The 13,843-nt window shown below is 43.7% G+C and overlaps 1 protein-coding gene across 1 annotated transcript in view; it reads left to right on the forward strand.

The window, feature by feature from the left end:
- Positions 1-13,843, forward strand: part of LOC106601254 (protein TANC2-like) — a 149,275-nt gene that overhangs the window by 58,568 nt on the left and 76,864 nt on the right.

Here is a 13,843-nt window from a genome sequence, read left to right on the forward strand (position 1 = left end):
GAATTACATTATTTCAATCCAGTTTTGCCCTCAGGGAATGTGCTGACCCAGCATAACGTAAAATGCAGTTTTTTGTTTACCTCTCCCTAGAAACTACAGCACACTGCTGCCCATTTATCTTGCTAGACCAAATCACATTATACATCAACCCAGATGATAAAAGGCCCATACCACATTTTATTCCGTACCCCTGGCTGTCTTGGGGAAAATATATATTTTTTGTTCTGGTGTAATGAATCAAGACAGTATTATCGATAGCTCTGGATCTGCTGGTTTCCGTGAAGAAAAGAAAGTAGGTCAGGCTTCAGAAAATGATGCATTGATTCTGGTGACTGTCCATTTACAGCCATTAGCCACGGGGGGTGGGGGTTGTTACTCCAGGTTAGTTATTACACACATCACCTTGAGGCCACTGACGGCCTATAAACCCACTTGCGTCCTCACATAACGAACATCCTCGTTGACTAAACAATTAAGTTTTACTTTCTTTGTTTTCTTAGAGCTACATTACAATCTAGTACTGGTAAATTACTGCGAGCCATTAATGCTTTCTGTTTCATTATTGTTATACAGTAATACTGTTAAATGATGTCTAATCCAGGGGTTCACCACACCACTATTGTATTTGTGAGATCAGAGTACGGGGAACCTTCAAGTGTTTCCTGATTTGGTTTTAGGACGTGGTCTTTACTTCCATGTTCTACATCCGCTCGACCAACTGTAGTATAAGGGAGTGCAAAAGACCCTCAGACCCCCCATACATTCACATACACACCGCCATACTCCCACTCTCCTGAAGGATATCCTGTCCTTGTGTGTTAGAGGAATGGCCTCATCAAAGAGGCAGCTGTGCCGGGTCTTAGCAGTGTGAAAGGTAAAGAAAACACACACAGCAGTTTGATTCAGCGCCAGGCCTTCACCCACTTAGGCTCAATTCTGAATGCATTATGTCAGGATTACAGTGCCTAAAACACTCAACCTCCTCTGCCAACGACGTTAGTTGTGGGCGCCGTGTTGTATCTGTTAATTGCACTCATAAAAGTATCTGAATTTCTTCCTGTACGATTGATAGATCTCTGATTTTCACCCTTGTGTTGTGGTGATGGTAGGTTTAAGCGTATCGCTGCACCATCCTGACAGCATGTTTAATGGTATAATTCCTCAAACTCGCTTTAGCTGTGTGCTTGGCTTAGAAGACAATGATGCACAGCAACAATATTGTCTGGGTGGTACAGACTAAGCTTTAAATGGCTTCCCCCATCCTGGAAATCGAAGGTTATATCAATGTTGAGTGTTGCAAGGTAGCACTCGGCATTGGGGTTTTGAGGATGGTCTGGTCTGTGTGTGGTTTTAACCTACTTTAGGCATGATAGTGCATTGTGTGTGGTGTGTGGATCGATGTGCACTTTAATGTGTCAATGTGTGTGAGTGTGCAGGGCACACAAAGTTGTGTGTGTGTGTGGGTGGGCGTATTAAAGCGATCCGCGCCATCCCAAAAAAACGATTGCGCAGCAGAATCTCTCATCAGTCCGTTTCAATACATTCACAGCCCCTCGGCCCAGCCACACACCTATATAAAACACTGTCCTCTCCCTTTCATAATCCCAAGGTTGATTTTGCAGTCCTTTGTCATGCAAAGCGGAGGACAGGAGCACGTCAGAGGAATTACTCCCCTCTAAAGACCTGGAGCAGCACTCAGGATTCAGATGGATGCCCAGGGATAATGGAACTAACTTCTGTGGATTGGAAACAAACAGAGAGAGAGACAAAAGAGTACAAGTGAAAGAGCACACCACATAAAGAGAAGGAATGAGACTTCTTGGAAAGTGCCTACACTTCATTAGCTACTTCAAATGGCTTTAAGTGTTTGTCTGTCACAAGTTCAGAATCTGAAAGGAAAATATGTCATTAGGTTGTCTCATACGTACATGGATAGATGGGTGAACACATACATATATGCATGAATAAATGTAAGTTATTATCCTAGTAATGGAAAATATAGTTTATCAGAGCCATATAGGAAGTTAGGCCACTGTGGTTTCTTCATTATGATGCATTTACATTACACTTCAGCATTCTATGGCAGCCATGTTAGCGCCCCATTAACATTACATGGGGAATATTTCAACAATGCTATGTCACTGAATGTCTAGAAATAGTCCAACATTCAAAAATCTAAAAGTTGGCCTAACTCTATTTAAAATATATATATATATATTTTGCCTTTATTCAATCAGGTAGGCCAGTTGAGAACAAGTTCTCATTTACAACTGCAACCTGGCCAAGATAAAGCAAAGCAGTGCGACACAAACAACAACACAGAGTTACACATGGAATAAACAAACGTACTGTCAATAACACAATAGAAAAAGTCTATGTACAGTGTGTGCAAATGGCGTAAGGAGTTAAGACAATAAATAGGCCGTAGTAGCAAAGTAATTACAATTTAGCAAATTAACACTGGAGTGATAGATGTGCAGATGATGATGTGCAAGTAGAGATACTGGTGTGCAAAAGAGCAAAAAAGTAAATAAAAACAATATGGGGATGAGGTAGGTAGTTGGATGGGCTATATACAGATGGGCTGTGGACAGCTGCAGTGATCGGTAAGCTGCTCAGTTAGCTGATGTTTAAAGTTAGTGAGGGAGATATGAGTCTCCAGCTTCAGGTATTTTTTGGAATTTTGTATTTTTTGGGGGGGAGGCGATTCTATATGGCTCTGGTTCTCATCTGGTGTGTTTACTCTTGCTAAACAAACCTGTCACAGACATGGACATGCACACACGTTCATACACATTCATATACAGTGTAGCCTGTATCTCCCTCCATTTTAGAGCAGTCTGGTACCGCTGTTGCTATGCAACCATCCACTGTCGCTAACTGATGCATTAATTAGAGTTTAAATTTGAATACAATTGTTATCGTCTCCTGGAATTGCCTTGGCTGGCATATTTGTATTCCGCCGAAAGGTTTTGCCACGGTTGCTTTCCACGGTAAGCGTGTTATGAACACACCCTGCCCCCTTCTGCCCATCTACATCTACTGCCATCCAGTGCTTTGTAGAAATGCACCAGCTCATGCTCTGTCAGACATGCACTGCTTTCACATTGCAAGGAAAAGAGAGGACAATACAATATCTTGTGGAGTGAGAAACCTATCACAAGGATGGGGTAAAGATGCTTTTTTGGGGTTGTCATGAAATGTCTCCACAGTGGGAAATGTATTCACGGCGGGGCATCGTCCCAACAGGAACCTTCCCGTGGTGAAAACAGCAGCGCAGAACAAACCCATCAAAACGTATTAAACCAAGACATTCTCGGTTTCCACCCCCTGCCATTTTGTTTGGCACAGAGGCTTGCTCTCCTGCCATTGTAACTGATCACTCTGAGACCTCACAAGGTTGGGGAGGAAAAAGCAGCTCCCCTCCGCCTGCTACAGTAGTCAGCTGCTACCGTGTCAGGACTCAGGGGGCATGAGGGGCATAATGCTGTCACTGAGAGAACGATGGTGTCAGAAAGCTGCATGCTGACATGACGTGTCCCTGTGAGTAAAGCATGGGTTTGACATGTCACATGAAACGCTTCGGCAGGAAGGTAATGTCATTACAACTGTCAGACGTTGTCATCTACCAGAGTATGAGTTAATCACAACAGCAGGAGGATTACGAGAGTTCTTCCTGCTGGAGCGTCAGGAGCTGGAATGTCCGATATTGCTGACATTTTTCCCAGCCCTCCTTTTGTTTTCTGTAGTCTAGACAATTCTCACCAATACCTTTTGCTTTGGGGAAGGACGTGATACTGATGCAGGAAGATAAACTGCCTATTCTAAGTCCTTGGTCTTGTACTAACATCATTACCTGGCTAGAAAGCATTGAGACTAGGGGTGTGAACTTTTTAAACATTAAAACGAAGTTGGAATTGTTAATGTTAAGAAAAATCCCTAACCGAAAAACAGTTTTTATTTTTTTCCCCCCTACAAAATTAAAATCACAGTGCAGTTATCACAAAAAATATTTTCTGTGTCATAGCCTAACTAGACGATAGGCTATAAAGGCCTGGGGAAAGTTGTATAATTTAAAGGTAGACTCACTCAACGATATGAAGTCGATGTAGAACGTAAACCTCATAGTGGGTCAATTTCCACAACAACTAAGAGTGTTGAAGTGCAAGGTCAACTTCTCCAGGGTTTTGGTGGCCTGGCTACCACGCTGTGAACAGCATGAAGTGAACCCGTGCACATGCGCAGATGCTGTGTGTGACTGTGAGAGCTAAGTGTTGCATCTGTACCATTGCAACATACAGCTTTTGATTGCCGATAGATGGGCCTAGTACGCGGTTCTGACTGTCTGCCTGGTGGCCGACCTGCCTATGCTGTGCCCCTCCCCTCTCTCTCCTGTCCCTCGCTAGCTCGCTATTAAAGATGCAAGTGTTTGTTCTTGGAAGTACGGAAGCTACTCAGTCTCCTCCGTTTCAAAAATAACGAATCTTAGGAGTCGATTCCTATTGGAATCAAATCTTGACACTTATAAATGGGAGTCGACAACGAGAGTCAACGTGCAAGACTCGAGGAATCAATTATTTTGGCGTTGACTCTCCACCACTACATCATCGTCCTTAACATTTGGAAAAATGGCAGAGAAAGGCAAGCGACAGCAGCGAAGTCCTGTATGGGAATACTTTGAGAAGTTAAATGAGAAGGAAATGCAAACTTTGCGAGGTGGAACTGAGGTACATTAATGGTAGTACAGGTGTAATGCTTAACCATCTGAAGGGGATGCACTGTGAAACCCAAACTGTTGCTGGCAGCAGCGCAGCTGCATTGTGAATTCGCATGGAATTTTATGAAAATGTCGTATTGTTTTAATGGAAAACCGATAAAATAAATGGCAGTTTAAACGTTAAGAAACATTTTCCATTTGTCACGTTCCTAATTCAGACGACACATGGCTACTTACCAGAAAATCAACATGAGATTGCAGAAACTGATTGCTGTTAGCAACTTGAGGTCCCTCTAAAATGACATTCTCCTATCAGCTTTACTGTTGCTCACTGGATCAGGGCCCAAATCCCTGCCACCTTGATCCTCCCCAGAGCTCATTCAAAAACCAAACACAGGAAACAGTGCCATGACCGGTACTGTACATTCTACCGCTCTTCGTTTCCCCTCCCATTTCCCTGGACTCTGCACCCGCAGCTGATTTATTGTTTGAGGTTCCCGCAGAATAACAGTAGAGGGCCATGTGTTGTTCCAGTGTGGTCCTCAAGCCTGTGGGCTCTCATTCACCACCTAGTGGCTTCAAAGGTGGAAGTGTGAAACCCGATGACACGATGAGGAGAAGGCTGAAGATCAATCTGTTCAGGCTCTTTTCTGCCTTCGTCTCCTCTAAAAAATATTGAGCATTAAATCCAGTGTGGTACGGTAATGTGTTTCGCTTCAGCTGTTGTTAGTACAATGGAAATGTCAGCATTCTTCAGAGCCGTCATCAAAAAGACCATAAATATCTGAAAAGATGCAGTAGAACGTCCTCTAATTAGATGAAGCAAGTTTTATTTAGACACTTCCTTACTGCTATTGTTGTCATCCCTTTGTGCCAGCATCACTTTGGTTAATTGACAACCTTGTTTTTATGATGGTCCTCAGCAATGCAGATCAAACTGAAACTTTGCACGCCCATGTTATACAGCGGCTGTAGCTGGGCTGGACGCAGGAATGCAATTATGTGAAATGCACAAAAATCAAAAGGGTAGAGAAGTGAGATGTGGAGCTCTTTGAAACCTAACGGAACAAGCACACTCAGTTATTTTTGAAGAAGTGAACCCTTTGATCGCATGCTCTCCATTAATCCTGCACAACTCTGTGTGCTCTAGTCTACAGAGACAACACCAACAGTCCCCCACCTAGTTGGGGAGCCCTCTACTGTAGAATAGTTGATGCAAGTTGAGGCCTCTCTGCCATCATATCTCCCCGCAAAGATGTGTATAGTCACTGCTACAGTGAGGTTATGATGAGATTTAAATTACATTCTAGTGTAAACGTCAGTACATTGATTCTGTATTCAATGGTATTTACCTTGGGATAACGATAAGATGACTTCATCATCCGTGTTTGGTTGTGTGCACAAGTCAGACGCCAGATAAAGGGAAGAGGCAGCATTACCCCCATTTGAACAATACCTGAACCTTTGTACTGAAGTGTCTGTACACCCCATTCACTGCATAGAAACAGAATAACCCATCAGCTCAAAAAGCAAACAGTGTCATGTTGCGACATGCGAGACCCTCCAAAGGGAACAGATCGTACGACACACCACAGTGCCTCCTCGGCGTAACAATGACCCGCCGTTTCATGGGGCGAGAGGTCAACAGTGACATCTTGTTTTCAGAGCTCAAAAAGGCCCCCACTGGAGAGAGAAATGAATGGTGCCAGGCTGTTGTCATGGGGATCTCTGATATCACAACCCGACACACGGCCTTGACCCGCTCTGCCTCTACTTACAGCACACTGTGGAGGCTGTCCTTTGTTACTTCCTTTATCCTGAACTACTCCTCTCTGTTGTAACACTAAACCATTTACTGTTTGGATTTCCTTCACAATGAACTAATTTAACACCAAGATGGTGGAGGTAATTTATTTTCATAACTTGTATTTATAATGAACATATTCTTATAGAGGAATGAGAGGAGAGAAGAGGAGCGTAAGTATATTAAGTTGATTTAATGCTGGTTCTCCTTCTTGGCTTTCTATCAAGCCTCCTGTAAAGCTTCATACTCTAGCTGCACTACCTCCTCCCCCTCTTTAATGTTATGAGCCGGTGCTTCTCTCTCGGCCTGTTGAAAAACAAACAACTTGAGATTGCTGTAACACTCCTGTTGTACTCCCTATGTTCTGCCGTGGGAAGTGGATTGGCAGTGTGAGACGGTCATGCTGAGATAGCAGCTGGTTACTGCAACACACTCTGACTCTCTCCCCCACTGCTGTCAGTCTCTCTGAATCACTCGGCTATGCTTGTGTGGTACAGTTTTGGGACAGGTAAGCTATCTAACTATATAGCCTAACTAGCTAGCTATCTGTTTAGGAAATGTGATTTAAAAGGGAGTACTGCACTGACCACTACAAGTGCATAGATAGTCAAAGAAAAATGCAATGTTGTGATGCAGGCAGCATACTGGTATGATCATTTCTTGTTTTATTTTCAGAGTCCCTGGGATCCAGCTAGTCACAGGATAATTTAGCTTAGTTTATGTTTAACTGAAGCAACAGTATGTAGCACTCAACCACAAAAATAGGCTTTCAGGGCTCATCTCCACGAGGAAAATCACATGGCTTAAAACTTCCTCTTCAACCAGGGAGGACCCATTCATTTTGATAATATCATATATATTCACATTAGTCCCTGATCCATGATAGCGGATTATCATAAATGCTTCTCAGCTCTTGTAGACCGATAAACACAACAATCCCCCACAGTCTGTTATAGAAGTCAGATTTGAGACTGGAGTATAAAGGTCTTATTCATTGCCTCCCAACTCTGAGATAAGAGTTTCGGAAAATGGAATCCTTGAGCTGAAACTAATTTTCTCTCTTGAGCAATTGCAGCATTGAAACCAAAAGCTTTCATCCCATCGATTAGAGGTGATTGTTAGTCACCACTAATGTGCCCTGTACAAATGTGGTGTTGTCAGAGATGTAGCCTACTCTGATGGGAGGAAGCAAATGTGTGTGCACTTCACAGCACACTGGCTTTGTGCGGACTCCCTTTGCTTCTTCTTATTAGTTTTGGATATACTAGTCTCCTCAGAAACTGGAAAGAATCATATTTTTTGGTTAGGACATTCTGAGAGTTCAGCATCAAGTCATCCAGCGCACTCAAAGAAAACGGGGCAGGACTGCAACTTTTTAAAGGGAGAGATGGGGGATCCTGTCTCAGGGTTGTAAACCTTCTCTATGTATGACATGTTTTATACCCCGTTCAAAAATGATTACTATTCTCCAAAACCAAAGCCTTACTGAAAAACGTACTGAAGTGAGTCTGATGTGAACTCATTGTGCAATACCATCCATTCCATTACCTTAGTTTACTTCAAAGTCCCTGCGGTTCTGCAGGAGTCCCTGCCCTCACTCGGTCAAGTTTAAAGCTTGTTTTCTCTTCCCTCACCTGTCGAGTGCAGTGGAGCTCGCTATGCTTGACTGGCAGGCAGGTAATGATCGGCGAGCCAGTAAGCCAACTGTTAAAACCAGGCAGTGGTATCGACCGCTAGCTCTCCATGGGGGGAGAGATAGGTGATGTCAGGCAAAGCATTGTCTGGCCCTCAGCTAGCCTCTAAAGCGCTTTCCTATTAGTGTGAGAGGAACAGAGAATTCCATAATCGGGTATAGAGTGGGAAAGATGTGAAGTGAGTTAAGCCTAATCTAAAAGGCTGTGTGAGGGGAAAATCTACCCCCGTCCCCGTCCCCGTCCCTCTGGGCAGGGTCTCCAGAATGCTAAAGAGGTGCAGCGGCGCGACTGAAATGGGCATCTGAGCGGTTGGCAGTGTGCGTGGCAGCTTAGGGATGGAGCCTATGTAGGTTTAGCCCCCATCCCTCCCACCACCCTCCTTCTGCTTGTCCGTTAAAGTGGGGGATTTTACCACAGCGTTGGATGGGTTGTTTTTGTTTCTTTATGTTGTGGGAGTCTGGAACTAGGGGTGATTTTGCTGCTGAAACTTTTTTTTTTATATCTGATTATCTTTTAGGTAAACATGTTAGTAGTGTATGTTGAGCATATGTGATGTCCCTTGATTATCATTTGAAAATGGTTGCAGGTGGACAGATAATGCCCTACAACTATCTGATGGTTTTGCCGTGGCCTTTGTGATGACGTAAAGGAGCAGATACGTTGAAAAACCAACAATGACTAACGTTAATGACTGCCTAAACGGACAGTTCCGATGGGCCTCTGAGCGTGATTAGTGGATGTTGATGTTGTAGTAGTAGTACTGTACTCCTCCCCCTCCCTTCACTTTTCACACCCATATCAGCCCTGTTTTGTGGCAGGAGCAAATCCTAAAGAATAACAGTAGCAATTTCACTATGGAGCAGCGGTGAAAGCACAGTCAGCCCGGTCTAATGCCGTTGGTGCTACTGCGGCACACAAGTAAGCCTCTGAGCAGGCCAGGCCATGCAGCACTGGAAAGATAAACCCTGCCCAGTTCCAGTTCTAGGGCAGTCTTAGACAATTCTTTCAGCTCCAAGGATGCTCTGTGCCCCTCCGCATGGGCTGTGTGGATGGGTTGTTGTCTGAGTGAACACACAATAGCGTTGAAGGTTCAGCCTCCAATCGCCATTTTCTAGAACATATGCCTAGCATCTGTGATCAGGCCTCCAAGGGGAGGGAAGGAGGGGCTGCTGATAGCATGTTGCTGAGCTTTCAGGGAAGATGCTTCCTTCTGTACCGCAAACAGACACATAAACACATCTATGTGTTCAAGCTACCACACAACCAAGCAGGCTGGTTATGGTCTTGGATTGCTACTCTCCTTGCATGTAAATTACCAGTCCTCATTTTCACTCGCCCAAATGCATCACTGTTAACTTTTCACTTGTTGGGACAGATTGTCAAACTAGCCCCTTTTCTTCTCTTCTCAGATGCTATGCCATTTGGATAAGGTCACCCCACGTCCTAATCTGTATTCAGCATCAGCTCTCATTTCTTGTCCCTGTAGCCTTGTCGACGACGGTGCCCGTCTCTGACAGGCCCTGATGCCGAGCCTGTTTTTCTGCTGACGCTGTTAGCGTAAGCTGCGAAGCTGCTGTGTAAGGTCATGGTGGAGGGCTGCGCCACCACGCTGCGGCTCATTAATTACACAGTACCACGCTCCAGTGGGCCCCCTTTTCCTTCCCCACATGAAGAGCACAACGGCAAGAGGAGAGAAAAGGCAACACATACGGCATAGACTTGGCTAGGAGGACCATGACATCACATGGCAGTTGACTTAAAGCCTAGAAGGCGCTTCGAGGTGTGCTTGTCCTGTAGGGCACCAGATAGTGTTCTTGTAACGGGAGGATTGTGTGAAAGTGCTTCTGAATGACTTCAAGCAGTGTGCTTCTTTTGGAGTGTGCCAAGGAATTTGCCTCCTTTCTCCCCACTCTTCCCCTGTGAAATAGGGAAGCAGGGCTGGGTCATTGGATTGTTGTATGAGAAAAATGGTTTGATTTACTACAAAAATGTGTAGATTCCCTCTCTCCACCTACCACCCACCAACCCATCTGTTTTGTATTTGCTGGGCTTCTGCCAGAATCAGGCCTGACTAATACCTTGACCAGCGTGCCGCTAAAGGCACTAGGCTATTGTAATGTACATAATATACAGGGGCTCAGACATGGGCCTACGGTTAAGTAGACTGACAAATGACTCAGTAAATGTACAATGCAAATTACATTTAAAGTAATGAAATCACACACACGTGTGTAATTAATATATATATATATATATCACACTACAGTATGTACTTCCTATTAGCTTTGCTCGTTCAATTGAACATGTGTAGAGAAAGAAAAAGTTTACTCATTGTGAGTTCCCTCCTATACCTGGCACCTGCTAGAACTGACACTTCCCGGCGGTGATTGAAGATGTAGCTCTGCCCGTCGAGAGAGAAGCGTTAAAGGAAGTCTGTTCGGCTCAGAATGGCTGCCTTTGTTTAAGCCAGCCACCCTCGCTGTGCTTTAAGTCCGATCTGGCTCGCTGTGTGGGTTGTTTTTTTAGATACCGAGAGAGAGTGAACCAGAGGAGCTCTGGATTGTATCGAACAGATTAAAGGAGTCAAAGTGAAGGAAGCTGTTGGTTTTTATTTCTTCTGCCACGTCACGCTGCTACAGTCATGGGGGTGGTGGTAAAGTAGAGGGGCGAAGCAGAGGCTTCCAGGAAATGGCACCAGGGAGAGCCGACTGTGGTCAGACCACGGCCACAGACCCCCTGTGGGAGAGAGAGAGAGACAAAGGGAGGGGGGTCTGAGTTACAGTTGGAATACACAGACATAGAGGGTACATGCACTGTTAGCAAACATGGAGAAAGAGTGCGGAATGGAGGATAAAAAGAAAGGAGATGAATAGACCGTGTCTAGAAGAAACTAGACACTAGAGATTGAAAAGAGGATTGACTGGAGTGAGAAACGGGCGGGGGGGGTATATGACGATTTGAAGAAAACATTGGAAAAGAGAGAGGCTACAGGTGGGGGTGGAGGGAGAAAATAACAGGATTGGGTAGGAGAGAGGAGGTCGGGGGAGCTTCACGCTGGCTCGTCTTTGTTGATGTTGTTTGGCATTGTGGGCTGCCAGAAGAAGCCACAGGGTCCAGTGTCTCGCTGAGTCATTCCCCAGCTTTAACATGGAACATCTGTTACTGTACAGTCCCCCCCCCCCCAGCGTACAACACAAAAGCACCAAGGCAAACTGAAACTACAATCTCCCTGGAACAGAGTCCTCTCCCTTTGCCTCTATGGCACTGACTGGCTGAGACCAGTTGAAAGAGTTTTTAAAGGTCTCTGGTTTTCCTCAAATATCAGGAACACTCCTGCTGCTAATTGCCTCAATTTGGTGTGAGCTCAGCTCAGGACTGGTTGTGTGTCGGATAGGCTTAGTCCATACAGCGTATACCAGGGTATTTTTCAATACTGTTTTCAATACCGTTAACTATTTCTTTAGAATGTTTTTCTTTTTATACATTTCAATATTTGTTGCTACTTTTTAAGTAAATACCTGCAGTTAACTTGTGCAGTACTTTAGGAAATAAGAAGATTGCGTTCTTCATTTCCCCTGTCACATCATTTTTCATTATGAAGCTTACCGGTAGTCCCCAGTCACATGGTGTTTGTTTACAAGCACACCTTGTGAGTCACTCACTGTTGTACAGCATTGCTCCAGGTGATCTAGTTACAATATGGAATTCACAACTAAATGTTTGCCAGCTAGATATCTTATAACTATTAAGTTAACTCGAATTTGCTGAATGCTCTGCAGTTGTGCATTTTGGTTTGCTAATTTAATAGCTTAGTTAGCTACAGTATCTAGTGGTTAGCTCCTTCCAAAATAAAGCTTTGCTTGGTAACAGCAGAGAATCCCCTCCTGTATCAAGAGCCTTGTGGTCTAATAGTTTGTTTTGTGCGTGCAGCAAACTGTGAGTAGCATTTTTGAGTTACTTGTATAGTTTAGGTCAAGAGACTGTATAAAATGTTAGCAATGCACTCGTTAGCATTCTTTATGGGATGTTACATGTACTTGTTAGCATTGCTAATCTTTTGGAGAACAGAAGTCTCAGTGTGGTTTGAAAACAGCGGCCCTTGTTCAGTGCCGGTATTACCAAAATATCCAGATATTGCGCAAGGTCAGTATGAAGGTATGACAATTTGGACACCGCCCAAGCCTAGTGTCGGCTCAAAAAGCTTCTTGTCTTCTGCCTCGACCTGGAGTAGGCGTGGTCGTAGTTCTCCATGTTTGACACCTTGTGTGAAAAATGTATGACATTAGTCAAACACGAGAGAATACCTGAAAAGTCAAAATGGCTAATCCAAACTTTCTAAAGATGAAGTTGAAGAGGATAAGTATGAGAGGGAACCACAGTCGGCTCTTTCTAAAAGCTGTAATGTGACCGAAGAAAGCAGAGGAGGATTTTAACAGCGTGGTACCAAAGATTCCCAAGACACTAAACGCGTGGGTCTACTCAAATCTTAGTAAAGGGATTGCTGTTCGAAGCTCAGGCGGCATTTTAGGCCTCGTCTATTTGCGTTGAGGAGAGCCAATGTTTCCACTCATTCCACAACTGTCTCTTTCTCCTGCTTAATTATCATGCAGCGTGGCAGCAAGAGAAAGGAAAGGCAGGCGGACACAATCTTTTTCTCTCTCTTTCCTTTTCTCTCTTGGTCTTTTTCTCATATACTCACACAAAAGCACCTGGATGCAAGCTAAAAAGAAGCTCAGAAACATACATATGCACTGATACTACTTTGCACATTACAAAGACACAAAGGAACATGATTTCAAAGCCTGTTGAACAAACTTACACCTATACGTTCACACACACACACACACACACACACACACACACACACACAGTAATTATCAGTCGTATGAACGTTGTATGACGTAGGTACTAAAATATTCCTCAAGTAATTCAGCGAAGCATGACAAATCTCATGAATGAAGAGTTATTATAACACACAGGAAGGAACAAAATCCCCCTACCAGGCTGCTAATGTTATATTCACCTTTTCCCAATAGAGACTACGAAAATGACATTAGTATGTATAAGAGGATGAATAATTTACCTGTGAGAAATTGCTGTTGTTGTTAAGTACCTGAATTCTGTAAAACCATTTACTAGGTGACAGAATAGTACAATTACCTTCTGTACCGTTGTGGTGTTCTGTGGTGATCTTTTTGGAATTTGCAATGTCTTTACCTCATCTGCCCATGGCGCTATCCCACCACTTGCAATTTAAATAAAATCAAATGTTATTGGTCACATACACATGGTTAGCAGATGTTATTGCGAGTGTAGCGAAATGCTTGTGCTTCTAGTTCCGACAGAGCAGCATTATCTAATAAGTAATCAAACAATTCCACAACAACTACCTAATACACACAAATCTAAGTAAAGGAATGGAATCAGAATATATACATATAAATATATGGATGAGCAATGACTGAGCAGCATAGGCAAGATGCAATAGATGGTATAAAATACAGTGTATACATATGAGATGAGTAATGCAAGATATGTAAACATTATTAAAGTGACTAGTGATCCATTTATTAAAGTGGCCAATGATTTCAAGTCTGTATGTAGGCAGCAGCGCCTCTGTGTTAGTGG

This window comes from Salmo salar, chromosome ssa03 (genome assembly GCF_905237065.1).
Source record: "Salmo salar chromosome ssa03, Ssal_v3.1, whole genome shotgun sequence".
Lineage (NCBI taxonomy): Eukaryota > Metazoa > Chordata > Actinopteri > Salmoniformes > Salmonidae > Salmo > Salmo salar.